Source organism: Passer domesticus, chromosome 1 (assembly GCF_036417665.1).
Source record: "Passer domesticus isolate bPasDom1 chromosome 1, bPasDom1.hap1, whole genome shotgun sequence".
NCBI lineage: Eukaryota > Metazoa > Chordata > Aves > Passeriformes > Passeridae > Passer > Passer domesticus.
In genome coordinates, this window is record NC_087474.1 from 124,570,074 (window position 1) to 124,595,762 (window position 25,689).

General features: G+C 44.9%; 1 protein-coding gene across 8 annotated transcripts in view; it reads left to right on the forward strand.

The window, feature by feature from the left end:
* The first annotated feature begins 5,364 nt into the window (after positions 1–5,364).
* CHD7 (chromodomain helicase DNA binding protein 7) overlaps positions 5,365–25,689 on the forward strand; it is a 133,005-nt gene continuing 112,680 nt past the window's right edge. For 3 of the 8 annotated variants that reach the window (XM_064387233.1, XM_064387273.1, XM_064387268.1), the window contains exons 1-2: positions 5,755–6,189; positions 8,247–8,350. The gene's annotated coding sequence lies outside the window, so the exon portion shown is untranslated. Of the gene's footprint in view, positions 5,456–5,753; positions 6,190–7,142; positions 7,264–8,246; positions 8,351–25,689 lie in introns of those variants that run through there. The other 5 variants (XM_064387283.1, XM_064387290.1, XM_064387243.1 and 2 more) reach the window with 4 other exon arrangements.

Consider the following 25,689-nt stretch of genomic DNA (forward strand, 5'->3'; position numbering starts at 1 on the left):
CCTCCCTCCCTCCCTCTCTCCCTGCCTGTGTGTTGGGAAGTTCCAGTGAAATATTGCTGCTGTGGAAAGTCCTGTTCAGAGCGAGGAGACATGACCTCTCAGCGAGTCAGATCCAATTTTACGGGCGGCTCTGAGTCAGGGTGGAGCCCGCGCACTGAACTTTGTATTTTAGGAGGAAGTGATGTTGGTGGCAGCCGGTGTTGCTAAGCAGATGAGTTGCCATGTTTTTATTTCAGCTGATACTTTCGGCGGGGGTGTGACTTCATTCTTAGATATGATGCCTTCCATTTATTAAGGACAAAGGTCAGGAATTGCCAGTGCTGCGATAGCTGTGGCTCTCCATATAAGAAGAGGCACATTCTGCTGAGCCTGTCAGCTCATGTCACGGTCCAAGAGCAAACGTCCTCACCAGCAGGGATGATGTGGAGTAGGTCAGTTCTGTGGCATTGCTCCATTTTTATAAGAACTCACTACGTTCCTGATTAAAGAGGTGGCCTGGTCTTGTCTCCAGTAGTAGTGAGAACCAGGAGCCTGAGGTGAGCAGTCACGCACTGGCCTGTTAAATCAGAATTTAGATGGAAAGCAAAGTGATCCTACCTCGTATGCCAGCAAACTAAGTGATGAATCTGTTTGGGAGGGACAGTGAGTTGTTTGTCACCTCTGTGCCACTGGCACTTGGCTGGGTGCTGCCTTCCAGCTGCATAGATCATCATAGGTGATGATCTGTACATGCGGCAGTAGCTGGGCAGTATTTTGGAGAGATTGAGTGGGACAGTGCAGACAGGCTGGGGACAGCTGCCCACACAGCTGTGTGTGCAGCCATGCCACCCACAGGGACGTGCCACAGTGTGCTGTGACAGACAGCCTTTTCACCTATTCCCCCCTAAAAGTCTTTGGTTACATCCTGAAGTTAGCCTTGAGAGAGCTGTATGTTGTTATGTATGTTGTTATGTGAGAGATACTGCTGTATCAGAACGCTTCAACATAAAATAATAAATATGGGGAGTAATATTTCCTTTTTGTTGCTGGATTCCCAAGGATGAGGCATCAGGGAATGCTGATGCCCCTCAGAGAGCTCTGAGAGGCCTGACAGGTGACTGGCATGTGGGCAAGAGCTGCTGGAGCTCGCTGCCCCTCTGCTTTTCTGGTTCAGTTGCTCAGTTAAAGAGCTCCCTGCCACAGAAGTGGCTGTTTGGGCCAGTTCCAGCTTTTGTCACTATGGCTGGCTTGAGTTTCAAAAAAAAAAAAAAAACCAACAAAAAAACCCGACCAACCCACACAAGTGTCTACCCTGGTTTGCCCTCTGTTCCCTTAGCTTGCTGGTGCCACAGGGTGGCTCCTTGTAGCACTTATATTTCCAGCACTTTTAGCTCTTCAGCTGCAGTCGTTAAAGTTGTTCTTTCTGATACGAGTCTGTTGCTTCCTGGTACTTACCAAAATCCACGTGCTCTTGGTATTTCAGCATGCTATGGGTTAGGGAACGATTTCTTCTGAAAAAATATTGTTTTCCTTCAGCTTATGGCATATCACTGTCATCTGTGCTCTGTTGGCCACTACACACTCTGTCTCATGTACTTCCATTGCTCTGTAAATTTTGAGAAACTGAGTAAAACTTTCACTTGTGAAAGAAAAAGAAACTTGACTTTTTTCATTTCATTTGACTGAAACAGTGTTCAAAGATGAATGAAATGTGAGAGTGTGTCAGGGCTGTGTGACTTCGGAGCCACTTTCCCAGCAACCACGGGACAAAACATGATGCCTTTGCTGGTCTGAGGCTCTGAAATGGCATCCTGAATGCTGAGCCTGAAGTGCTCAGAAGCAGGTACTCCAAGCACAAGCTTGGGCTCACTGTATGGTTCACATCTCTCCTTGAATGAATAAAAGTAAAAGCAAGCCTGTGAGAGGAGAAGTTTTTGAGTTTTGGGTACATCTGTACAGAATTTCCTTGGAAGCTGCAACTTCCTTCACCAAAGCAAAAATGGTTTTCAGAGGAAGCCACCTGGAGGGCATGGCAGCAGCACAAGTACTTTCTGTCGGAGCTGATGCATGGCTTGGACCTTCACAGTGCTGAGCAGGTGAGGAACCAGATGTGCTGAACAGAGCTGCTCTCCAGCAGGGTGGGCTGCTCTGAGCTCTCTGCACAGCTCTCAGCATCTCTCAAACAAGCTCAGTACCTGGACTGGGTTGTCAGGAATGAGGCACAGGCTGCTTGGCCCTTGTAGCCTGAGGGCCTCCCTGTGCTCAGCTTGTCTGGGGACTCACGACTTTGTGAGGTGTCATCTGCTACCTGAGGAAGTGACAATGTCTAGATCTTAAGATCACATTTTGCTGTACGTCGCTGTTAAAACAGATGCTGGTTCTTCAAAGTCTACTGAATAAGTAACCTGCCTTTGTATTTTCATGTGATGCTAAATCGTTTGCATTTTGTAATTCTGAAATTTTAAAACAGGTTTGAATGCTGCCCAGTAATCTCAGAGCTGTACTTCTTACGGAGTACATTTACTTATCTCTGCAGAGCTATGCCTGTCATACACAGTGACTTGCTCAGCTTGGTACAAACTATCCCCACAAACTTGAGAGTTTACCTGGTTAGGTAAAGTGTAGCAATTCGCTGGGGTTTTGTTGGTACACATACCCTTGCTCTGCAACTGCTGTTGAAATTCTCAGCCATTAATGCAAATTCTTTCTAATCTGTGAGCCAAATGGCTGCCTACATCAGATGGATTACTTCTTCCCAACAGCACACAAAGGGTTGGGTGGCTGGCTACAAGTGAATTTTCATCCCTGTCATCTCTTGGGTATTTTAATAAGCTGTTACCAATAAGGTTAATCATGAAGATGCCATGTTGCTGTTTCCTCACTCTCCTGAGAAGCTGCCTCGTTGGTAACTCGTGGAGTTACAGCTTTCTCTTTGGGGACTAGCTGAAGCAAAGTTAAGGTTTCAAGAACATTTCCTCTGTAGCAGCTGCACAGTGATGTATTTTGCCCACGTCTGGTACTACCACTGAGTGTGCATGTGTGTGAACTTGTGTCACACCGTGACGGTGTCCCACCCTGGAGCAGTGAAACCACTGCAGCACTTTTCCTTACTCTCTGTTTCCTGTTATTGAGGAGTTAGAGAATGGCTGTAATTCTCCCCCTTCTGTGAAAGTGCTATTTGCAGATTCTTCTGATGTTGGAAAGCGTTGGGAGACTCCCTGCACATTTTTACGACCCGAGTAGTAAGCCAGCTGATTCCATAGGCCACGGCCTGAGGATGATTTATGGCACCTGAGGAGCTGGTTCTGTGCCTTCTACAAGACACAGTAGAGACTGGGGCATTTCTTTTCCCGTGGAACAAACATTTAACCAAGTACCTATCCATGCCCCCCTCCCCTCACTGCTTCTGCCATGCTAATTTTTTTTTTTTTTTAAAGAAGTGCAGCATTTCTTTGGTTGGCTCACCCTGGCACCACGATATGCTTTGAATGCTTTTCACGCTCCACAGCTTCTCGCTCTGATTTCTGCTCAACAAGAAACTGAAACAAGTTCTAGAGGGAGCACTGAGGCTGCTGGCAGTTGGTCTCAGAATGAGTTTCTCGCGCCCCTAAATCTTGGAGAACTTAAATCTTTGAAAGCAAGGGGAGTTCCAGGCAGGCTTACGCTACACCGGGGTGCTTGGCTCTCAGACTAGGGGCACACTTAAATGACACATGCAGAAAAACAGACTTGGGGTAAATGTTTCTAGGCTGTTTTCTCTCTTGTCTGTCAACATACTGCAAGAAAAAGCTGAAACTGATCACATTTAGTAACTTGCGAAAATACCTCTGTGTAGGTTTGTTGTTTTGTCATTTGTTTTTTCAAAGGGTACAAAAATGCAAATAAAAATAGAACGATGGTAAACTGGGCAAATTTAGTGAAGGTATACTCGGGGCATGTGCTGCTTCCAAGTGTTTTGTTTTTAAATGCTATTTCCACTTGCTATTTTTAACTTCATGGAAGACCTTGGCGAAGAACAGGGAGTGTATTCTACTGCACCATCACGTGCTATCAGCTTTTCACTGCATTTTTCAGCTGAAAACCTGTGAGAACAACACCACCCCAGCTGCTGGCCCCTGTCTGGGAGATTGCATAGGCCCAGCTGCATGGAAGATGGTGATGCCTCTCAAACTGCTCACCTCCCCTTCTCCCAAAAGGTGCTTTCCCCTAAACCCAAGAGAGACTGAGTAGGCCAGACATGAATGACACAATGTGGAAGAGTATCATACTTCTTCTGGAGAAGCCTGAAATATTTTTGTAGCTGTAGTGGCCCTCACGGCTGTGGAATCGACACGGACACCTGGACTGAGGGAGCCAACAACCGAGAAGCTTTTGACAATCACGTTGTCTGGATCCAGCTCCCAGCTTACTGTGTGTTAAAAGAGAGTTGAGGAAAAGCTGTGTGAGATCCTGTGAGGACAGGACGCCTTCTGTCTTTCCCACGGAAAAGATACAAGGGTGGGTGCAGCGAACAGCCCCCTAAAAGGAGCGGCAGGAGCTGGGAGCGTGTCCCTGCTCAGGAGCACATGACTTCGTTTTTCCTTCTCCAACCTGCCACTAACAATGATGGTAAAAAGTTATCTCGTCAAATGACTCGCTGAAAATTCCTGTAATGCCGAGTATCTTTGCACTGGGTTTACGCTTTAATCTCTTTATACTTTTAAGACGCTTATTTAGTTTCCAGAGCAGTGCGGAGAGGACCGCTAAGCGCGCTACTGGTAATCACTTTTGGGTGGGATTTGTCTAATTTACTTACGGAATGAGTTTGTTTCGCTTTGTATCACGAATTCGAACGCCTCGCTTTCAAACCCGGCCGCGGCAGAGCCGGTGCCGGAGCGGTGCCGGGGGAGCGCGGCCCCGCCGGGACGGGGGCGCTGCCGCGGGCGGGCGGGCAGCGCTTAATGGCCGCTTCCCTTTGAAAGCCCGACCCGCTCGGGACAAAGTCCACGCCAAACCGCGGTCTCGGGCGATCCTACCCGCGCCCCGCCCCACCCCGCCTCGGTGGCCGGGATGAGAGAGAGAGGCGGGCGGGGTGCGGTGCCCGCCGCCCGTCCGGGGGCAGAGGCCGGGGCCGGGGCGGGCGGCGGGGGCCGGGCAGCCTCCCGGGACGCCTCTCGGTTTCGTTTCGCCGCCGCGGTTGGGAAGTTTGAAGAGCGGCAGTGACACAGTGACACCTCACACACAACACACCCCCCGGGCTTCGCCGGGAGTTTCCCGGGACGGGACGCGCCGGGGCGGGCGGGCGGGCGCGGCGCTGACCCCGAGGTGCGGAGCGGCCCCGTCGGCCCGGTCAGCGCGGCGGGGCGGAGCGGAGCGGAGCGGAGCGGCGGGGGAGCGCACGGAAGACGCCGTGCCCCGCCGTGCCCCGCGGCAGCGCACCCTCGGCCGGCGGGCGGCCGGAGCCCCGGCGGGGCGCTGCCGGGCCGCAAGCAGCCAGGTTAGTGACCCCCGCCCTTCCCCCGCCCGGGGCGCGGGGGGGGTTCCCTATGTTTTTTTTTTTTTTCCTCCTTTATTTTTTTTTTTCCCTTTTTCCCCCTTCTCTCCTCGTTGCATAAATTATGCCGGGCGGGGCGGTGACGTCGCGGGGGCGGGGCGCGCGGCGGCGCTCGCCCCCGGGGAGGGGGCGGTGTCGGGGGCGCGCCTTGTGGCGGCGGAGGGAGGGAGGGAGGGAGGAAGGAGGCAGGGAAGGAGGGAGGGAGGGAGGCGGCGGGGGCGGGCGGGCGCAGGGGGCGGCAGCCGCCTGGCTGGCTGGTGTCGCGCTCGGCTCGGCTCCGGCGGGCGCGCTCGCTCGCTCGGGAACTATCGGATTAAACTTGAATCGAGTGAAATTACACAAAGGAGCGAAGCGGAGCCGGCGGAGACCCCGAAACTACCCGAGACCCGCGCTGACCCTTCCTCTCCCTCCCCTCCCTTCCACCCCTCCTTCGCCTGCCCGCCCCGGTCAGGGATCCCCCTCCTCCCCTCTTAGCCCAGCCCCGGTGCGAGCGAGCAACTCCGTGCGTGTGTGTTGTGTGCGTGTGTGTTGTGTGCGAGACCCGCACCCCGCCTCGCCCCCCCCGGCCGACGGCACCAACTCCGGAGCGTGTCCCCTCCTCCTCCCCGGCCCTTCGGCGGAGGGCAGCGAGGGAGCGAGCGGGGGACACCGGTCCCCGACGGCCACGCACCGGCCCGGTGAGTGACCCCGCACCTCACTGGGCGCGGACGGAGGGAGGGAGGGCGCCGGCCATGGAGCAGGGCACCCGCGGCAGGTCTCTGTCCCCGGCGGAGCGGAGCGGCGCGGGGGTGCTCGCTGCCGGCGGCGGTCCGGGGGGGTGGGGGATGCTGAGCCCTGCCGCGGCTCCGGGCGAGGCGGGGCGGGGGGGGGGGTGTGTGTGTTGAGGGGGGTGTCTCAGCGGGGCACTTCCCCGGGTGTAAATGGCTTTTTGTTGTGCTGCGGCCGGCCGGCCGCCTGCCTCGCCTCGGGGGAGGGGAGGGCACCGGGGAGCCAGAGCGCCGGCGCCCCTTCCCCTTCGCTTCTTCTCCCCGCTGCGCTCCTCTCCGCAAGTTTGGAGGGTGACTAAAAATCCGGGAAAAGTTGAGCGAAACTGCGCGGCGGGGGCGGCGGGGCCCAGCGCCGGCCGGGATGGCCGCGGGAGCGCTTCCCCCGCTGACCACGCTGACGGCTCCCGGCGGCCGCGTCGGCACAACAAGCGCTAACAAAGTGAGGGCGCTTCCCTGCCGTGCACGGCCCGGCCCGGCTCGGCCCGGCACCGCCCCGCTCCGCGCGGGCACATGGGTCGCCGGGGCCGGGGCCCGGGCCGCAGCGGGGGCACCCCCAGCGGAGGCCGGGCGGTGGGTGGCGGCGGGCGGCAGGAAGGCGGGCGGGGAGGGAGGAGAAGGAGGAGGGAGGCGGGAGCACGAGGTGCCGCTCCGGCCGCCGGTGCGCGCGGCGGGGGGATCGTCCTGCCCCGGCGGCACCGGGAGGGGGCAGGGGGCGGCCGGCGCTCCCCGGCGGCCGGAGAAGAAAGGGGAGCGGGGGAAAGAGGGAGGGGACGGGAAGGGAAGGGAGAACGCTACCCGAGGCAGCCGGAGCGGTGCCGGCGGACGCCGCATAATAGGGGTTTCACCCCGCCGGGTACCTTCGCTCCGCCGGCGCGGAGCCGGGGCGGGCGGGAGGCGCTGCTGCCGCCGCCGCGCACATGGGGTCGGGGCCGGGGCGCTCCCCTCGTCGCGCTTCCCCCCACCCCGTTCCGGGCCATTTTGAGGGTGAGCGGAAAAAGGTGGTTTGAGGCCAAAGCGGTCAGGGCGCGGAGCGAGGCGGGGGGGCCCGGCCGCGCTCGGTGCGCGGTGGGAAGCGGAGCGGGGCCGGCGGCGGGCGCTGCGTGCGGGGCGGCGGGGAGCGGGCAGCGCCTGTGCGTGTGCGCGGGTGTGTGTGAGAGAGAGAGCGGTGGCGGGGGGAGGGGGGCAGGGTTGTTAGTGAGTCTCAGGGAGAAGGCGCTGCAGGCAATGAGCAGCCATCATTACGTTGCCTTCATTTATCCCGGTAGCGCTAAATCAGGGGACGCGCTCCCACGCCGGGGGAGCCCCTCCGGGCGCGCCCCGCGCTGCCGGGCCGGTCTTCGCGGGTGGGTGTCGGGGGGGCGGGTCGGGGTGCCGGGGAAGGGGGTGGCCGTGGGCACGGGCTGGAAATGGAGCCGGTTTCCCCGGCTCCCCCCGACAGCCCGCTCACGCCCGGGTTTAAAGTAGTTGTTTTTTAAACAGACAATGGACAAAAGGAAAGTAGCGATGGATGCCCGGGAGCTCCCTGTCCGCTGCGGGGCCGCGCGGCGCCGCGCAACTCTCCCGCACTTACCCACTTTCTGCCTTTGTTTTCGTTTGGGAAGGGGCCGAGCGTGCCTCCCCACTACAGAAAAGGGCGATTTTTTCATTTGCGAGAAGTCTTTTTTTTTTTTTTTAATTTTTTTTTTTTTAAATTTCCCGTGGCACTTGGGCTTCCGCGGATGTCTGGCTTGGGGAATATCAGAATAACCTCGGTGCGATAAGTTTGTTTCTGTGTCGATGTTCGTCTCGATTTTTACTCTCATCAAAGCAGATCGCGGGCAGTGTTTATCCTGGAAGATGGCTTTCGGGAGAATGTGTTAGCCTTTTTTTTTTTTCTTTTCCTTTTTTCCTTACTCGTGTTTTACGGGACTAGCTGAGGTACAAACAAGCAAGTTGAACAAAAAATGTTTCTGTTCATTTCCTCACAGATCATCCATTCTAACGACGGCAAAAAAATCTTAATGACTATGACCTTAGCAGCATGGGTAGCTGATTTTTCCCAATTATAAATCCCGTTAGTTTGCGGTAATGTGTGAGTATCAATATATAATTCATATTAAAAAGCATGATCCGTAATTATTATTATTCTTTTTTGTTATAAAAGTTGAAATCTATCATTTTCCAATGAGAGTGCTGCATCTGTCGCTTGGAGTGTTTTTGTCTCGCTGTTGCACAACAGAGGCTCTCCAGTCTTTAACCTAAAATGGCAGCTTTAATTTGACTGGGGCCCATTCATTGACAATGATAATAAAAAGGCTGAAAGCTAAATGTAGCTGGATGCTTGGGGCACGTATGCAGAACACTTTCCTCTCCATTGCTGGGTGCTGCTAAGAGAGGAACTTCCAGGCTCTCTAGTTTCCACCGTGAAAGTTTCCAACACTTTTTTTTCTCATTAACAAAATAAAACTAATAATAAAAAACCCCGCAATGCTCAGCATAGACCATATTTTAGATGTTCAGGTTGCTCACAAACTTAGCAGTGAGGTGACAGTTAGAGAGAGCTCCTTTTCTGCATTTATAACACCAGCAGAAAAATTCTAGTAATCGCTTCTAAAATAAGATGCAGTCTGGGGGAAATTAACCATTTCTTTCTGACGTTTGTAACAGGTGATCAGAACAATTACATTCTATATATTTTCCTGTCTCCAGCTACCAAAAGTGGGGAGTATGGCTTGTTTCTTCTTGTTTGGTGTTGTAAATGTGCTCAGGGTTTTGCAGAGATCCTTATGATAGTGTACTATTTTCCTCTAGGTTAAAACCACAGCTGCTTGGAAAAAGTAATTTTTTTGGTCTTAGACACGATGTGAAGTTTGAAACAGTTTTACAAAACACAATTTCCCCTACTAAAGTATTGGTGAATGCCACAGATCAACGCATCTTGTCCTGTCTTTCTGTTAACCTGAACTGCTTATTTTCAGTCTCTTTTGAGCTGTTTTTACTAAGAACTTTAGAAAGAACATTATTAAAGCCATTGCACATGCTCTTAGAAGAGTATTAAATGCTTGTGATTGCCAGTGTAACTGAATTACTGATTTACTGATACTAATTGGATAATCATATTTGACCAAATATCGTACTAAATATTTAACAATGTGATGACATTTTTGTTATTGCTTGTAAATCATGGTTAGGTTATTTAAACGGGAAAAAGCCTCATATTTGTAACCCAAAATTATTTTATCACCTCTTCAGTAATGAAGGAAAGTTTCGATCACAGGCAAGTCTTTTTAGGAAAATAAAAATTTCTAGGGATTCTGCACTGTAAAAATGTCAGTAAAAATGAGGTTTAGTGGAACACTCCCTATTGCAATCAAAACTCTGTGAAGTGATGGGAGATTTCAGTTGTGACCAGTTCCTTTTGGGTTTGGTTTGGTTAATGCAGAAGCCTGAAGAGTTGTGTCAAAGGAGCACTGTAAAGGTTTCCTCTGTGTAGAGGGGTCAGTTAACTGAGTGTAGTTTCTTTCTCACGTTTGTTATTTGTTGTTTTGAACAGAAAAGCTTCTGATGAATGTTTGCAGTGTTTCCCGTTAACGCTCAAATAATATTAGGACTTTTATAAGACATAAAACGAGTTGTTGGTGAGTCCAGGTGGGTCAGGCTGATGACAAAGCTGCAGCAGGTACTGAAGAAGGATGTGCTGCTCAGTCTGGGCTTGGCGTGGGTGGGTGGGTGTTGTGGTCAGTGTACCTGTCCTGCCCCAGCACACAGGGAGGCTCCGTGCCAGGTCTGTGCCCCACGGACGGCGGCTCTGCGGTCAGGAGAACCTGCAGTGTGAGGACACAACAAAACCTAAACAAAGGCACCCCAGACATGATTTCTGTCAAGCTGGAAAGGCCTGAGTAATAGGGGCTTTTCAGGTTTTCTCGGAGCTGCTGGAGTGTGGCTGTGAGGCTGTGTTTTGCCATGGGGTTTGGTTTTGTTTGTAGTGTATGGTGTGATAGATAGAGGTTGCTGAGGTGGGAAAGAAGAGGTGGAAGAAAATAACCAGCAAGAAGGAGGGTGGAAATAAATGCAGGTGTCTCCTTGAATCCTGTGCCTTACCTCTATCCCTTATTTCCCATTAATTTTTACATTAAGTTTCAGATGGAAAGCCTTTAGAATGTCACTATTTGCTCTTGTGAATCTGGCGTTATTCACAGAAATGTGTGGGGCTACCAAGGGTACAGGCAGCTGTGTGACAAGTGTGTGTTTCTGAAGGCCTTCCTTCCCCCAGTTCCCTTAAATCCTCACTTCCAAACCCTTATGTATTTGTCTGCTATGAACAAATCACTAACTGCTCAGATTTATGAGCTGATTAACTGATGCCCATAAGTAACATGGGTGATACTTTTATGTTACTTTAATGTTCCCTGTATACAAGAGAAAACTGCACATTTTAGTAAATAATTAAACTGTCTTTCTGACAAATGAGTCTTTTGTGTGTAGGTGAGGCTTTAGCCTTCACTTTTCCAACAGAAAAGTTACTGTATTAATTTAGTTTCATCATTAAGACAGACATTAACTCCATAGTTTCTCATCATTTATATTTCCATGAGTAGCTTGTTAGCACAAATACAAACTGCTGGATTTTAATGGAAGAAAGTCTTAAATACTGTCTATATTGTAGCAGTGATAAAAAGGCAAACTGCTGGATTTTAATGGAAGAAAGTCTTAAATACTGTCTATATTGTAGCAGTGATAAAAAGGCAAAGGGAAACTCCAGCTATGATTTAATTTTCAAAACTCTGTCAGAGGAAGGAGTGAGGTACAATATGCAGAAACATCCCATGTTCTTGTTAGGGTTCTGATGAGATACTGAAACCTGATGGAAGTTTTCCTCCTGATTTCTTTCCACCTGCACAATCTGACTAACTTTCAGTGATTCGCATCTTACCCAAGATCAGCAGTCATGGAAATGCCACATCATAGTTGTGCACTAAATTCTGTCTTGGAAAATGAGGTTGGAAGACATGATGCAAAAAATAAGAAGGTTATGACCTAAAGGACACATTCCAAGAGCCCAAATATGACAACAAAGCTCTTAAGGGTATTCTTAAGTATATAAAAGCTGATTAGCTCTTAGCTTCCAACATTGTGACTTTTCTGAGATGTAAACATGCACCTAGAAGAAGCCAAGCCACAACCAAGGATATTTGTGCTGCCACTTGGGTTCTTCTCTGGATGCTGTTCTGTAGCTGTTTCTAAACACTATGGTTGTTTTCCTACCCTTATGCTAAATGCATTGTCCTTAAAAAAAAAAAAGAAAAAAAAAAGGAGGGGTACAACATAATTTAAACATTTTATTTTAAAAGTTGGTATTCAATAAAAGAGTGCTAGTTACCATATAAGCTACTGTTTTAGTAGAACATTGTAACACATGACTTTGAAACCTTATTGGCATGTGGGAACTAACCAGAAGCCCTTGCTGGCATGATGTAGGGCTTGCTTTGCTCTGTAGTGACCTATATAGCTATTTTGGGTGTGGTTTTGCTTGGCTTTCATGGGAGCTGAGTCCAACCTTCCTCTGACATAGACAATTGCTGTGACGAGAGGGCCTTGAGGGGAATGGTGGGGAATAAATAACTTTGGGAATCAATTGTCTGGAAAAAGTCATTGCAGCCAAAATGTCTGCCCTCTTCCTAATGGTTCTGAGGGGAAAATAAAATTTCACTGATATGGTCCTGATCCTAGAGGTTATTCTGTTCAGGTTTCATTTAAATATGAGGTTGTGTTTGGGGAGAGCAATGCAGCAACTTACCTGCCTGGGAGTAGCTGGCATATGGCAAATCCAGTGCTGGATAGTTTTACAAGCACTTTATTTTAATGTCCTTGAGCCACTTTTTAAGCTGTTCAGCTGAGCTTTCTGTTTACTGCTAGAACTTCAACAGGTAGCTGGCTTTAACATTTCTTAGTGATTTTGAAAGAAATTGACCTCCCCACAGTTTATTTTGATCTCTATCTACAAAGCACTTGTCACTTAAAACATTTTGTGGAGGTGTACGTCAGATGTACAAAGTAGGATTCCTTCTGTGCAGCAGAGGCAGTCCTGCTCTGAAAACAAAACTTTCTTTCCTCCTTCCTGCCCTTTCTACTCCCCTCCCCCCAGCTTTCCCATAGATTTTGTTCCTCTTCAAGTTCCTTTCCTGTTGGGTTTTTAATCTTTTTTCCAATTCGTACTGCTTTCTGTTTGCTTAATGGAGATGTGTTTTCTTGCCAGCCCTAGATAATTAGAATATGTGGCAAAATAAACATGCATTTCAGCTCCTAATAATGCTGCTTTCTACCAAAACTGTGGAGGATGCCTAAGTTGGTGTGGGGCGGGCTGGCTGGCTGCACCAAAGCTTCATGAAGGCTCATGTTAGTCCCTGGATGCTGTCTTGTCAAGGGGATGGGCAGCAGCAGACAGCCAGAGCAGGGGGCTGCTGCAGTGTGCTGGCAGCTTCCCAAAGGTTCTTCATGACCCTTTGAAGAGGAAAATCCTCTTGGTTCAAGTTTTGTTTTCATGAAAGTGACATTCCCCCATCTTTTAATAGTGAATAGATAGAGCTGTAGTGGTTTCTCTTGCTCTGTGTAGCTGTGAGTGGGGAGGGTCTAGTCCCGTGACAATTTTGAAATGGACTATCATTGGACCCCCAATTGTGGGCTATCCCTTGCCAAGCAGAGAAGTTTGGGGTGTGGGGAGGAACTCCTGCCAGGATTGTGATATTTCTGAAAGAAATAGGAGAGCTTTGGAGACCAGGAACTATGTGACCAGTGGTAAAGCAGATCAGAACATGGAGCAAAGCCAAGGAAGACTTTAATAAAGGCACTTTTGTCCTCGATCTTAAAATAGGAAGCCTATGGATTTATTTACAGGGTAAACAGGATTTGTTAAGCGTGTAGTCGCTATGTGTGAAGGAATGCTGGTCTTTCTTTGGGAGAGAATTCAGGTAAAGATTAAAGCTGAGCTGAAAGCTGGAATTTTAGAAGTTTAGACATCAGTAATAGGACAAAACCTGGAGAAAGTCTTCATCACAGAAAGCATTGAGGTAGGTAGTGCTTTTCGGGGAGAAATGTGAAACAAGCTCTGACGTAATAGAAACTGAGGAACTCGGTTCAAGTCTTTGGTATTAACTTGGATGAACTAGTAAGTGGGAAGTCTGAGTTGATGACAAGTTATGAGTAAATATTCTTTGCTTCAAAGAGGATCCATCAGTGTAGCTGTTGAGATTGAAATTCAAAGCTGAAATGCTACTTGGTAAAGGGCCTTGCAGGAAAGCACGTGTCAGTCTGTACTGTAGAGAAAGGCAGTTTAGTATTTCTTCAAGTTGAAGATTAACAGCCAGAAAGGCAATACAACTGACCTGGTTTGTAATGCTCAATAGAAGGAGGATTGAGAGAAGGAGAGTAATGATGAGGCTAACAGATGTTCAAAAATAATTCTGATAAGGCTGAGATAAAAGTGCATGACAGTGAGAGACTGGTAAATTTCAAGGATGCATCTTAATTAGTTGTTCAGGATAGAACAAATGTTTTCAAAACCTTACCTGTTCCTGGACAGGAGAGCCTATCTGAAGTCCAGGAATCAGGCATCCCAAGTATCCTGCTGCTTGAAGTTCTGTATTTGAATGTGTATTGTTTTCTCATGTGGGATAAGAAATACTGAAACAACCATAACTGCACTTACTGTCTTGACATGAGATTATTATGATGATTTTATATTTTTGGCTCAACTGTCTGGCATATATCTAGCCAAGTCCTGTGGATTTTTGAGAACGTGCTCTGGTTTGTGCTGCTTCTGGACTGAAGTAGCTGCTTGTTGGGTTTGGTGGTTTATTGCAAGGTAAAAAACAGACAGCTCATCATCTCCAGTTCTTGGTTTGAAAAGTACTGGGACTTTGTTGCTAGTTCCTGGAAAGACCAGGCAGCTTCACAGGGTGGTGTAGTTGTGTCAGGATGGCTTAAAGGAAGGTCCTCTGACCTAGTAGCCAGTGCCTATGTGAGTTCAGAGATGCCTTTAAACTCTGACGAGGGGACTCTCACTAAGAGTATAATTCTTGCCTTGAGTTGTTTTAACCATGAAGAATTAAACTGAGAGTTTATAGTGAGCAGTTTACTATCCCTCTTAATGTAGGAAGGAATCATTCAGAAAGTGAGTTAAATAGGGATTTCTGGACTGCCTCAGGATGTTAGTCTGGGAGAGAACTGCTAAGTAATTCAGTTTATTTATCAGTACCATCGTGAGGTGTCTGCTGTGCTTTGCATTCACTCAGCTCTGTAAGTGGAGTACAACCTCACTCATCTTTACTTTAATCATCATTCTTTCATTGGGGGAAGTGAATAAGTAGGCTTCAGCTTCACTTCCCTCTTATTTCTGTATTGATCTCTACAAAGGTACATTGTCATTTTCATTTTTTGTTCTTTTTTTTTGTACAGAAGTAAGTGAAACGTGCTTCTTTATTTCTGTTGTAATCTTTACAGAGGTTACTGAAAAAAAATTTGCCTGTTTCACCTGCATTTCCCTTACTGTAGTTCTGCAGTGTTCCCCAGCCCGTGCTGTTTTCTCTCACTGAGGTGATTCTTAGTGAGGATACTTTCATAGTTCAAACAGGATTTGAACCTTGTGGCAGGCATGCTGAAGGAAGGGGTTTTTTTGTAGACACGGCACGGCTATTGGAAGAATCAGTTTGTTACAGGCAGCACTAGGACAGAAACATGTCTTACAGCTTGGGTCTGGGAATCTTTGTAGTACGTAGTAATCTTAGAAGTTGAGCGTATTAGATGTTGCACTGAAACTATTAAAAAAAAAAAAAAAATGGACGGAGGGTGTTTGCGTGGCTTCACTGTGGTTAAGGTGACTGAATTCTTGAACGGTCAGTTCTCAGGGAAGTAAGTTAAGGCCTCACACCCCCTTGCTACCCCCTCCCCAAACCATGACTACTTAATTTTGTGAAGTTAAAAAATAAAACCTTGGCTACAGAAAGGATGACAGGGGAAAGCAATTGCTTCCATAGCTCTTCTCATAAGAAATTTCCCTAACACTGTGATTTAAAAGATTAATCTCCTTAGTCTCTTCTTCACCTTTCTCTGTCTCTTCTCTCAAAAGAAACCAGGATGCTTACCTTTCTGCCTGTCTCTCTGGATGAACAACCTCTGGCTTGTCACTGGTTCACATGTGACTTCCCTGGGATTGTCGCATGACCAGTGGCACAACTGGACTGTGCAGCAGGGGCTGGTTATTTTGGCTGTCTGAGGAACTGGACTAGGAGGGGTTCTTAGAGGTGGATATTAGTGTCAGCTGGGATGCAGGCTGTGTGCCTGAACTTGTTCCCTGGTGAGGGTTCTGGAATCTGTCTTCCTTTGTGTGCCTGTGTGTCACTTGGAGTTTGCTGGTGTGTTCTGGGGCCACCCGACATTAAGATTTTAGGCGGGAAGCTGGTAGGGTCAGGAAAGCTAAAAATCCCTTCTCTAATTTGACAAGGTGTGACAATGGTGGTGTTTTGGGGCAGGGTGATTTTTCTCTCCAGCATATGCTGAAAGCAGCTGTTTCTGTGTTGGGGAGCCTCCAGGTAGGCAATGAACTTTGAATAGCGAGATCGATTCAATGTGGCTGTGGGAGTGATATCTTTGATACACCTTGACTTCTCTCTTCTGGAGTGAAACAGCACATCTGTAGCAGGCAGTCCATGGTAATGAGACAGATTGATCCATGGACAGAAAACCTGGGAACTAGGCAGCTGCAGCACCTGTTTCCACCATGTTGGCTTTACTGCCTCCTTCCCTCAAGGTGCTTTCTCTTGGGCACATAGGCTGTCCTCTGGTAGGTTTATTTTGGATACTGGTGACAAAAGTTCCTGCTCTTTTCTGCTTACCCCAAATACTTGTTTCTCCATCATAATGTTTATTGAGATTGGTGGCTGTTCCCAGTTTTTTTTTGGGTTTTTGATTTTTGTTTGTTCATTTTTTAAATCAAAAAACAACCCCCCAAAAAAGAGTGAAATCTGCCAAGCTTTCTTTACCCTCCTTGTCTAGTGTATCCTTATCTTGATATTATGTTTCCAAGAACTTTTTTTCTTCTGATAGAGTATGATACTTAAATCTCTGTAAGAGTACTTTTTTTTGGTATAAGTTTTTTTTCAGCTCTGAAGATAGCTGAAAGCTGTTGAATGTTGTCTTGTGGTCCATCTAATCATTTGTAAGTCAGGGTATGGTTTGAGAAATGCAGGGAGCTAATTTAACTGGACATTGTTCGGAAAGAAGTTTCCTCTCTGCCTTTGTCCCCCTGCACCCCAACTCACAACCACATGGCTCTGCTACTTTTTCCTGGCAGCAGTGCTTGTCAGGTCCTTCTGTGAGCCACTTTAGTTCACCAAAATGGCAGAAAAATAACTCTGTAAAATGGAGAGCATTTTGCTGTTGTAATGAATCAAACTAGCTCATAAAAGGATCTGATGAACACCAGAGCTGGTACTAAGGACGAGGGGGGCCGCTGGCTTGGAGAGCAGCAAGCCCTTTTCATCTTTTCATTTTGGTGGCAGTGAGCAAGTGGATTGGATCAGTTGCCTGGGAACCTTCATGGGAGAAAGAGAAATAGAGTAATCATCTGTGAAGCAAAGGACACGAAAAGAAAAATGTGCTGGCCTGAGTTAAAATGGGTATTAAAATTTGTTTATTCCGTTGATGCTATGGATTGCATGCTATAAATTAGTTAGAATTAATAACCCACTGACCAGAAATCAGTTTTCCTCTTCAGGTAGGAAAACAAAAGCCTAAAAGATTTACTAATGTATAAATAACTTGTTTGCTCTTTCAAATGTGAAGTATTTAATCTTTGAAACAATTTATTCACAAGAAAGCGGGGAGGGGTCTGTTGGTTTTGGGTTGGTGGGGGTTTTTTTTTCTTGAATGTTTTTTGTTGTTTGGTGGTTTTTGTTTTTTTTTTCCAAGCTTGAAATCCTCCATTAGGTTCATCAGCTTTGAGTCAATTTGTCTGTCTCAAATTTTATCAAGTCAGTGTTGTTTCAGCGTCATCAAGTTTCATCAGTCAGTAATTCAGTGGATTCCATTATTCAGGGTATTCCCAACTATTTACATTTTCCTGCTGGTTTGAGATGGAATGAGTGCTTGGTCCTAGTAGGTGGCTGAGGCTGTTACTTCCTATCATTGTCTTAAGCTTTCTGATAGTGAAATGAATGCACTCTTCCTTGTTAGAATTGGTGGAAAAAAGTACATTGCAAGTCAAATAACCTGCTGCTTAGTCACTTCTGTAATACTGTGCTCTTGCTGCTCTCCAGAGAGAGAAATAGGCAGTTTACATTGTGTAGTTTAGCAGAGGAATGAACACCTTATAAAAAGTCAGGGATTCTGACTGCAGCTGCTTCTCAGTCCACCTGTCAGCTTGAGCTGACTTTTCAACATAGCACCAACCTGGCATTAGAAGCTGCTTGCTTTCTGAAGAGCCCTGGCTTTTTTGTCAGCTTACTTGTGTATATTGCCTGCAGTATGACAGAAGGGGACTTCTTGGCAGGTGGAAGAGTGGAAGCTCATGCTGTCCTTCCTGTTCTTCTCAAGATTTGGGCAATTGTATGTGTGTTAATAGAAGGTAAATTCTTGCCATAGTTACAAAAAAACCAAACCTTCATGTGGTGCACCTTCTAGATTCCTTTCCTTGGGTTTTACATCTAAAAAATTCTTTTTCAGGGTCTACAGTGGATGGCAGGAGGTGCAGGAGAGGGGATTTACAAATTTTATCTTATGGGCATTGTAAGCTGCATTTGGTGCAAACTGAAGAGCAGTGGCCCTGACTAGCGTTGTGTGTGTTCAGAGTGAATACTGTAGTTACTAAAAGCAGCTTGTTTACATTAGGAATTGTATGTGCTAGCTCTAATGGGCTTTAGGAAGCCCAAAGCACAGCTGTAAAACATCTGTCTCTGGGACCAGATCTTGTCTGTCTGATGAGTTGTTGTCCTTCATTTCATGTTCAGATTTACACAAGAAATAAAACTTTTTTTTTAATAGAGAAGTTCTTCAGCCACCCTGCTTGAAGACTGGTTTGTACTTGAAAGGCTATCATGCTGTTGTCTTGAACACAGAACTTAAAATAGTGACTCAGTATTAACTTAACTCCACTTCCTCTTTAATCCGATCATCTTGTTGCTATATGACCTTACAACACCTTAATTTAAAGGCTGCTTATTCCAGTGGATTACATTTGGAGGTGTCTGGTGTGGTAGGCATTGCTGAAGGAAGGGCTTAAAAGGAACTTAAGCATTGCCTCAAAAAAAAAAAAAAAAAGAAAACAAAAACCAACCCACCCAAGGTGTTGGAATAGGAGCAGCAAGGGTGTTTTTCCACTTTGGGATGCTTGCTCTGAAAGAGCAGGAGAAATTTTGAGCACATAGTTCTGCTGTACCATAAGAAAAAGTGCATTCACTTCCAGTGAGTGAATTTGATGCTCCCTGTCTTAATTACACATGGAAGTGTTAGAAGGCAGAATATCTGTGTAGTTCATGCATTTCTGAGAGGTTTTTCTTCCTTTCAAGGCCAGTGACCTGAGCAGGTGGTTGGAAGCCAGGACCCAAAGTGCTACTCCAAACTGGTGTGCCAGGTTCATAGTGATGTGCTTTGTGTCTGCCATATTGGGATGTGTAATAGTTGCTGATTACCAAGCAGCACTCAGCAGAGGATCTTGGTTCTTTACCAAGTGTTAATTCTGTCTTGCTACTGCTCACATGAAGTAGATAAATGCCGTCCTTAAAAGGAGAGTTGGTCTGACATTCAGCACTTAAAAAAAAAAAAAAAAAGAAAAAAAAATCTTAAGTGTTTAGAGTCTGTGTCGGAACAGACTGCTATTTCTCAGAATTTGTCTTCTTCCTTTAAATATTTTTCTTAGGAATAAATGCTAAACAATTGTATTTTGTGTATTGAGTTTTGGGACCATAAGCTTCATCCTTGTCCTATACAGTTTCTTAAACAAACTCTGCCAAATAGTCTGCCATAATATGTTGAGCTTTGGCTTAGCAGTAGGAAGAGTTCAGAGAGTGTACTGTCTACTCTGTGCTAGTAGCCATTTTGACTCACATTTTATGTCAGGTTTTTCTTCCATATCAAGTCAGGTTTTAACATGACTAAACTAAGCTAAAGCCAAACAGGTTATCTGTTGGCTGTGATCTGGGGGTTATGGGGAGTTTTACTGTACCTGTGAAAACTTTGATCATTTAGAGTCCTTGAAAATAAACCACTGGCATGTTCTGCTTTGTTTCTGGCAGAGGTCTAGCAGAAGGTCTGTTCTACACTGGGAATATGCTGCTGCCTTCAAGCTTGGGCTGTGCTCAGAATGGCAGCAGCACCTTCCATGGGCTGGAGAGAGCAGGGGTAGGCTGGAAGGTGCAGAGAGACTGGGCTCTTCCATTGCTTACAGAAGCAATTGCTGTGCCTTCGGTACTTGCAGAGGGAAAGTTCTGTACCCCCAGTTCAGGAGATGGGCATGGTCCCCACTTTACAGGTAATAGAGAGGGTTTGTTGTCAGCAGCTAAGATGTTGCACAATGACTTGTGGATTGGACCCAAGGATTGAATTCAGTCTTCCAGTAATTCCTTTAAGTGCTTAACCTAAATATGTTGTAGTTATTTTAAGTACCTTTTTATAACAGTTGTAAAGCTTCAGGCCAGTGCTTTGAGCTGATATTATCTTTTACAACTGCTGTTTAAATCAGGAAAAGTATGAATATTTTATTTTTTTCACCACTTAGTGCTGTTTTTAAGTCTTTTTCCTTCAAACATGAAAAGATTATTGTAATAAAAGTTCAGTATTCCTAATATTTCAGTGTACAACACAACTTTGATTTATTAAAATCACACTTTCTTCAGTTGTTAAAAAAATGAACTCAAAACCCACTGTAGGTACTGATTACATCCAGAACTATACTGTATCTGCCACAGTATTTAGTATTAACAGTGTTCCTGTTTCTTTTTTATTTTTTACTCCTTCAAGGGGTTACAACCAGATCACAAACTCTCTCTAAATTTTCTGTTGTTGGAATAGGGATAATATTTTATACAGGATAAGTAGAATTTCAGCAGACTCTAATGCAGTTTTGGGTGTCCTTGTCTCTCTCATGTTGTGGTCCTCGAAAGTGTTGTAATCCCACTTACACTCTTGAAGTACTGGTAACATGGACTGAAATACAGTATCTTCATGAAAGGAGGGTGAAATGTTATACTGGAAATGGTGTATTATTGAAGTAGCATAGTTGTCAACACCTATTAAAACCATGTTGCAAATATCATCTTTCTTTTATAGTACCAGAGGTCTGAATCCTATTTCATAGCAACCAGGGTGGAGGTTATCCAGAAACAGAGCAAGCCCCTTAGCCTCCACAGCTCTGCTGCTCAGAATTGTCTTGGAAAAAGTGATAGGTAATGCTTAATGAATTTCTCTTGCATGAATTCATCTAGTCTTCCCTTGGTCTGTGTAAACTCTTGGCTTCCATTGGGACTGTGGCAGAGTTCTGCAGCTTAAGTACACATTGTATGAAGAACTGCTTCCTTCTATTTGTTTTATTTTGAACCTACCAGCTGCTAGTTTTGTTTGATGTTCTCTAGTTTCCTTGTTAAAAGAGGGGGAGAACAGTGGTTCACTGCATACCTGTTCCATCCTGCTTGATTTTGTAAACTTTTTTATTCTCTCCCTGGTTGGCCCTTCTTGAGGCTGGAGATTCTGAAGGGTATTCAAATGCCTGTCACTCCTCTCTGGTCCATCAGTAATTTTAATTTTGAAGTGGAGGTGAGAAGAGCAAACATGATCACTGCAGCAAGGTATAAGCACCTCACAGAGTTGTGTATCCCATTTCTTGTGTAAATTCTGTGCTTTTTTAATCTCTTTTTTTTTTTTCTTAAACATTCTTAGTGTTCTGTTTACTCTTCTTACAAATCTTGTTTTCCTAGACTATTTATTCTAGCTCCCAAATAATGTCAGGGCTCAGTAAGATGTATGTAAACCGTCAGATTGTATTTTCTCATATGCATTGCTATCTATTTCCTTTTACTGCATCTCATCTGCAGTTTATTACACCTTCAGTGGGTGTCATGAAGGTCTGCTGCTTCCTACATAGTTGATTTTAATTTTTAGCAAAATGAACTTTTTATTACTATTAGCAAACTCACTTCAAAGTTCACCTGTTTCTTGATCTTTTATGTGCATGCTGTCAGTGTAGGTCTGGAAAGGGGCTGGGTGATGTTTCCTAACATTCATTTCCTGATTTGAACTGGTTACTTTCATCCACGTGAAGATCTTCCCTCCTTTGCTGTTGTAGCTTAGTTTCCTTAGGAGCCATTGCTGGAGGACCTTTGTTCAGCAGCTGGCATGTGTTTTGGTCATCCAAGTTAGCTCAGACTTTGGCCACTTATCAATTGCTTCAATGAAATCTCCTGCACTGGTAAGACAGGACTTTGCTGTGGGAAAGCATCAGTGTTACTTCTGTTGTCTGTGCTTTGCTATGTGCCCGTTGTTTCCTCTATTTTCAACTTACATGCCCTGCTGGGACATTGGACTTGCTGGCCTGTAGTTCTGGGCAGACTAAAGGTATGACCACCTTTCAAAAGTGATGCACAATTGGCAACAAGGCAGTGTTGGAACCCGAGATGTTCTGTGGCATAGTGGATAGATAGGCTATTTTATCCTTCAGCCTGCTGAATGCCATCTGACTCTTGGTGAGTGCATTGGTGACTGCTGCTGTTTGCTTTGGTTTGGCCAAAACTGCCTCTGAGCATTAACATGCCAAAAAAGATGAAAGCTTGCCTTAGCTGACAGCAGATGCAGAAAACTTGAAATTTTAATTTTCTTGGAATAATTCTTTTGTATCTTGGTTATATGTTAGTCCAGTGGATTCTCTAGCAGGCTCCCTATACCTGACATTTGTGAAAGGAATTTATATGACTTTTCCCCTCTAGGAACATATCTTTGTTTGCAATTTTTGCTAGTTCCTTTGGTTCAATTTATTTCCCTCTTCCTGTGAAATGTTCTTACTGATAGCCTTCCCAGCTTGAGGTTTAGCTGTGATGCATTTTTGTCCTTGTGTCTCTGCATTTTCAGTATAGTATTTTTTTGTCTGTTTTGTGTAAATGTTTTGTCAAACTGCCTGATTTTGTTTCTCTTACCAAGCTCTTCCTCATTTTAATGTTTTTTTCTCTTTGAAAGTAAGCACTCCAACGATGCATTTTTGTTGTTTATTCCTGTTTTAGGAATGCTAAACTTAAATATATTTAATGGATTTCATTAGCAGTAGCCATGAATCATGATAAAGTTAAGTCAAATATGACAGGAACAAATCTGAATCATAATATGATTTTGTGGATGTTTAAATAGTCCATGTTCTAGTTAAATTGTGGCAGTGTTGCCCTGTGTGCTTCAATTCAACTTCATATAAATAGTTTGATACATACAGTTTAAATGCTTTTATACTGTAAATTCTTCTTGCCAGCAAATCAGTCACCTTACCAAGTTGTACAAATGGGATGGAAATTTATTCTGAATGCCACTGATTTATTTAGGAGTGAGACAAAGTATGGGACTGTGTCCTTCAGTTATAATTCCCCATCAATTGTAAATTGATGCATTTGTTCAAATATACAGTATAAAACATTATTACAATCAAGCTGCAGTTATCATGGGAGCCATAACTTCTGCTTTTCTTTTTCTTGGCTCTCTGTGTAAAAAACTGTACTATAGTATATTATTTAATTGTTTAGTACTAAGGTCTCTCTGTTTTATCAGAGTATGTGACATGCTACAGTACCACCCTGTATAAAAGCCTTTGGTGCTTGAAGCCGTGGTGGAACAGTAAGAGTTTATTCATATCTTCATGTATAGATGTGTGAGCACCATATTTAGAAGAACTTTTGCACAAATAATAACCACTTCGTACTGCAAGATTTTTGGGAATTATGTTGCTTTGCTTAGCTGAGAATGACTTGGAAAGACATAAGTCTGTAAATCTGAAGCCATGGGTATCGCTGTTACTTCTGTGATTCTTTTGATTCTTTTGTTAGGGAAGAGGCTCTCCTGAAAGTTACTTGCTCTTTCAAAGTAGTCTGTAACATGCACTTGCACAGTATTTTAGCACAAGCAACTGAAATTTGAGGAATTTTATACTAAAGTAATGGGGAGATATGTTGGCTGTATTAAGAACACAAAATATTTAAGAACTCATGGTCATGAAAGCAGGCAAACTGGTTTTATAGAGAAGCAGCAGTTACATTTTCAAAATAGATGCTCTGAAGGGTGCCAAGTATGAGTTCATAAGATAAAGAAATAAACAGAATTTTAAGAGATCTTACAAAATTAATTTTTTCTTTAACAGGAATGCAGGTCTCATGAAAGGCTTGTGCCTGTTTCAGTTGTTGAGGAGTCATGATCCTGCTTTGCTAAGTTAATATTTAAGCTTTCTCATGAAACCTACTACAGCGTCTAGATAGCATGCCATATGTACAAAATGAATTAATCAGTTGTTTTGTTATCTACTTAAAAGTTAAATTGCAATCAATGTCTTTACAGGTAAATTTGTTGAGGGTAACAGGAAAAGGTACTATGCAGAAATACAGGGTTTGTTTTAAGAACGAATTTAGAGGAATTTTAGGATGTTGTCATTCCTCAGTTCAACTAATACAAGCAAAGGATCTCAGAGAAGGTGGAGAGGTGGTTTTCTGTTTGCAAAGAAAAGGTTGGTAACGGAATTTGAAGTAACAAGAGCTGAAACTAATCCAGCCTAGACACAATTAAAAGCAGCGTGTTCTGGCATGGTAAATTCTCTTAGATGGTGTTTAGTGAATGGCTGCTCTTGCCATTCATTTTGTATCTGTTCCCTAACTAATGCATTTTGAATTTTGCCTCCTAAGTAACTTTCATGAAGAATAGAGTGGAAATCTAGAATTCATTTAAAAGCTGAGCAGTTGTGCAATAGTAGGATATATCTTTGCTATTGGAAGATCACAAGCTATCAGTCATTTAGCACTGAGTTTTAAATGAAATAGGTGCTTTTATAGGCTGAATTATTTGAATGCATTGCTTATAGGTTTGTTGAAAAATGTCACTAGCAAATTTGATGTGAAAAAATGGCATGAGCACTGTTGGAGATTTTGTCATGGGCTTGGAATAGCTGATAAGCAAAAGGAGGTGCTTTAATGCTGTTGTTTTCTCTCTTAACCTCCTTGTCCCCTATCCTCCCCCACATACAGGATTTTGAAAGTGGCACTGGGAAGGAGAAGAAGGTCTTAATGTAGTAGCATGAACAAAGCTACTTGGATCTTAGGGTTTTTGCCTCTGTTTCTTTGATACTTCTCAATGGCATATATCACTTGTGTTCCCTCCACCCCCAGTAATAAGGCAATATCTTTTGGGGGCTTTTAAAATGCCACCTTTCTGTTCAACAAATACATCTTTCAAATAAGCTTGGTGTTGGTGTTTTAATGATCTTTTAGTATTACCTTAATTTTAATAAAAAGGGTGTATGTGTTGATGAATGGCATGAGATGAAATCATGTGCTTTGTTTTAGAGGACTGGAACTAAATGATCTTTAAGGTCCCTTTCAACCCAAACTATTCTGTGATCTGTGAAACAGTTATGCCTTAGCAGAATAGAATCACAATGTAGTTTGTTGTAGGGATAAGATCACAACTGACTCTTTGACAGAAAGTTGTCAGTTTTCCTTGCTTTTTCAAAGGCTTGGATATGTATTTGTCCTTCTGGTCTACCCTTAAGTTTAATTACAGTAGCAAACTCTTGGAAATTTTATGTGGAAAATACTTTAAAATGTACATAAAGATGGACAATCCCACCATGGGTCTGATGCCTCCTTTCCACCTTCCCCATGTGATTATTGATCTGAATCAGACATTTGTCCATCACCTGGCCACGTTCTTAGTAATGAGATAGAAACAGACAATTTAATTCCTACTTCTTATCCTTATCTGTGTAAGCACAGTTTCTGTATGGTCAAGAATTATGATTTTTCTTTCCTCTAGTCTCCCTTTACCCATGCATGCCTAGAAAAGAAATAGTCAAACTACCAGTTAAATGTTTTTCACAGAGAAGAATAATCTGGGCATTTAATGCATTGGGCATAAAAGAAAAAATATTATCTCAATATTCAGGTAGATTCTAATGTAGTACAGAGAAATTGTATGTTGGAGTAACTTCTGAAAAGCATGTAACTGCAAGGACAAGAAAAAGGCAACAAAACAGTATGGCAAATTTGAGTGAGTAAGCAAGTTGGGGCCTGAAGGTGAAGGGCCTGGATAGTTTCAGAATATGTGGACAGGATTAATGGAGGCATGTTTAGAATTGGTAACACTGTTGACACCAGTGCTACAAACACTGTGTTTTTATAGACTGGAGTCCTATCCATCATCTCTAGG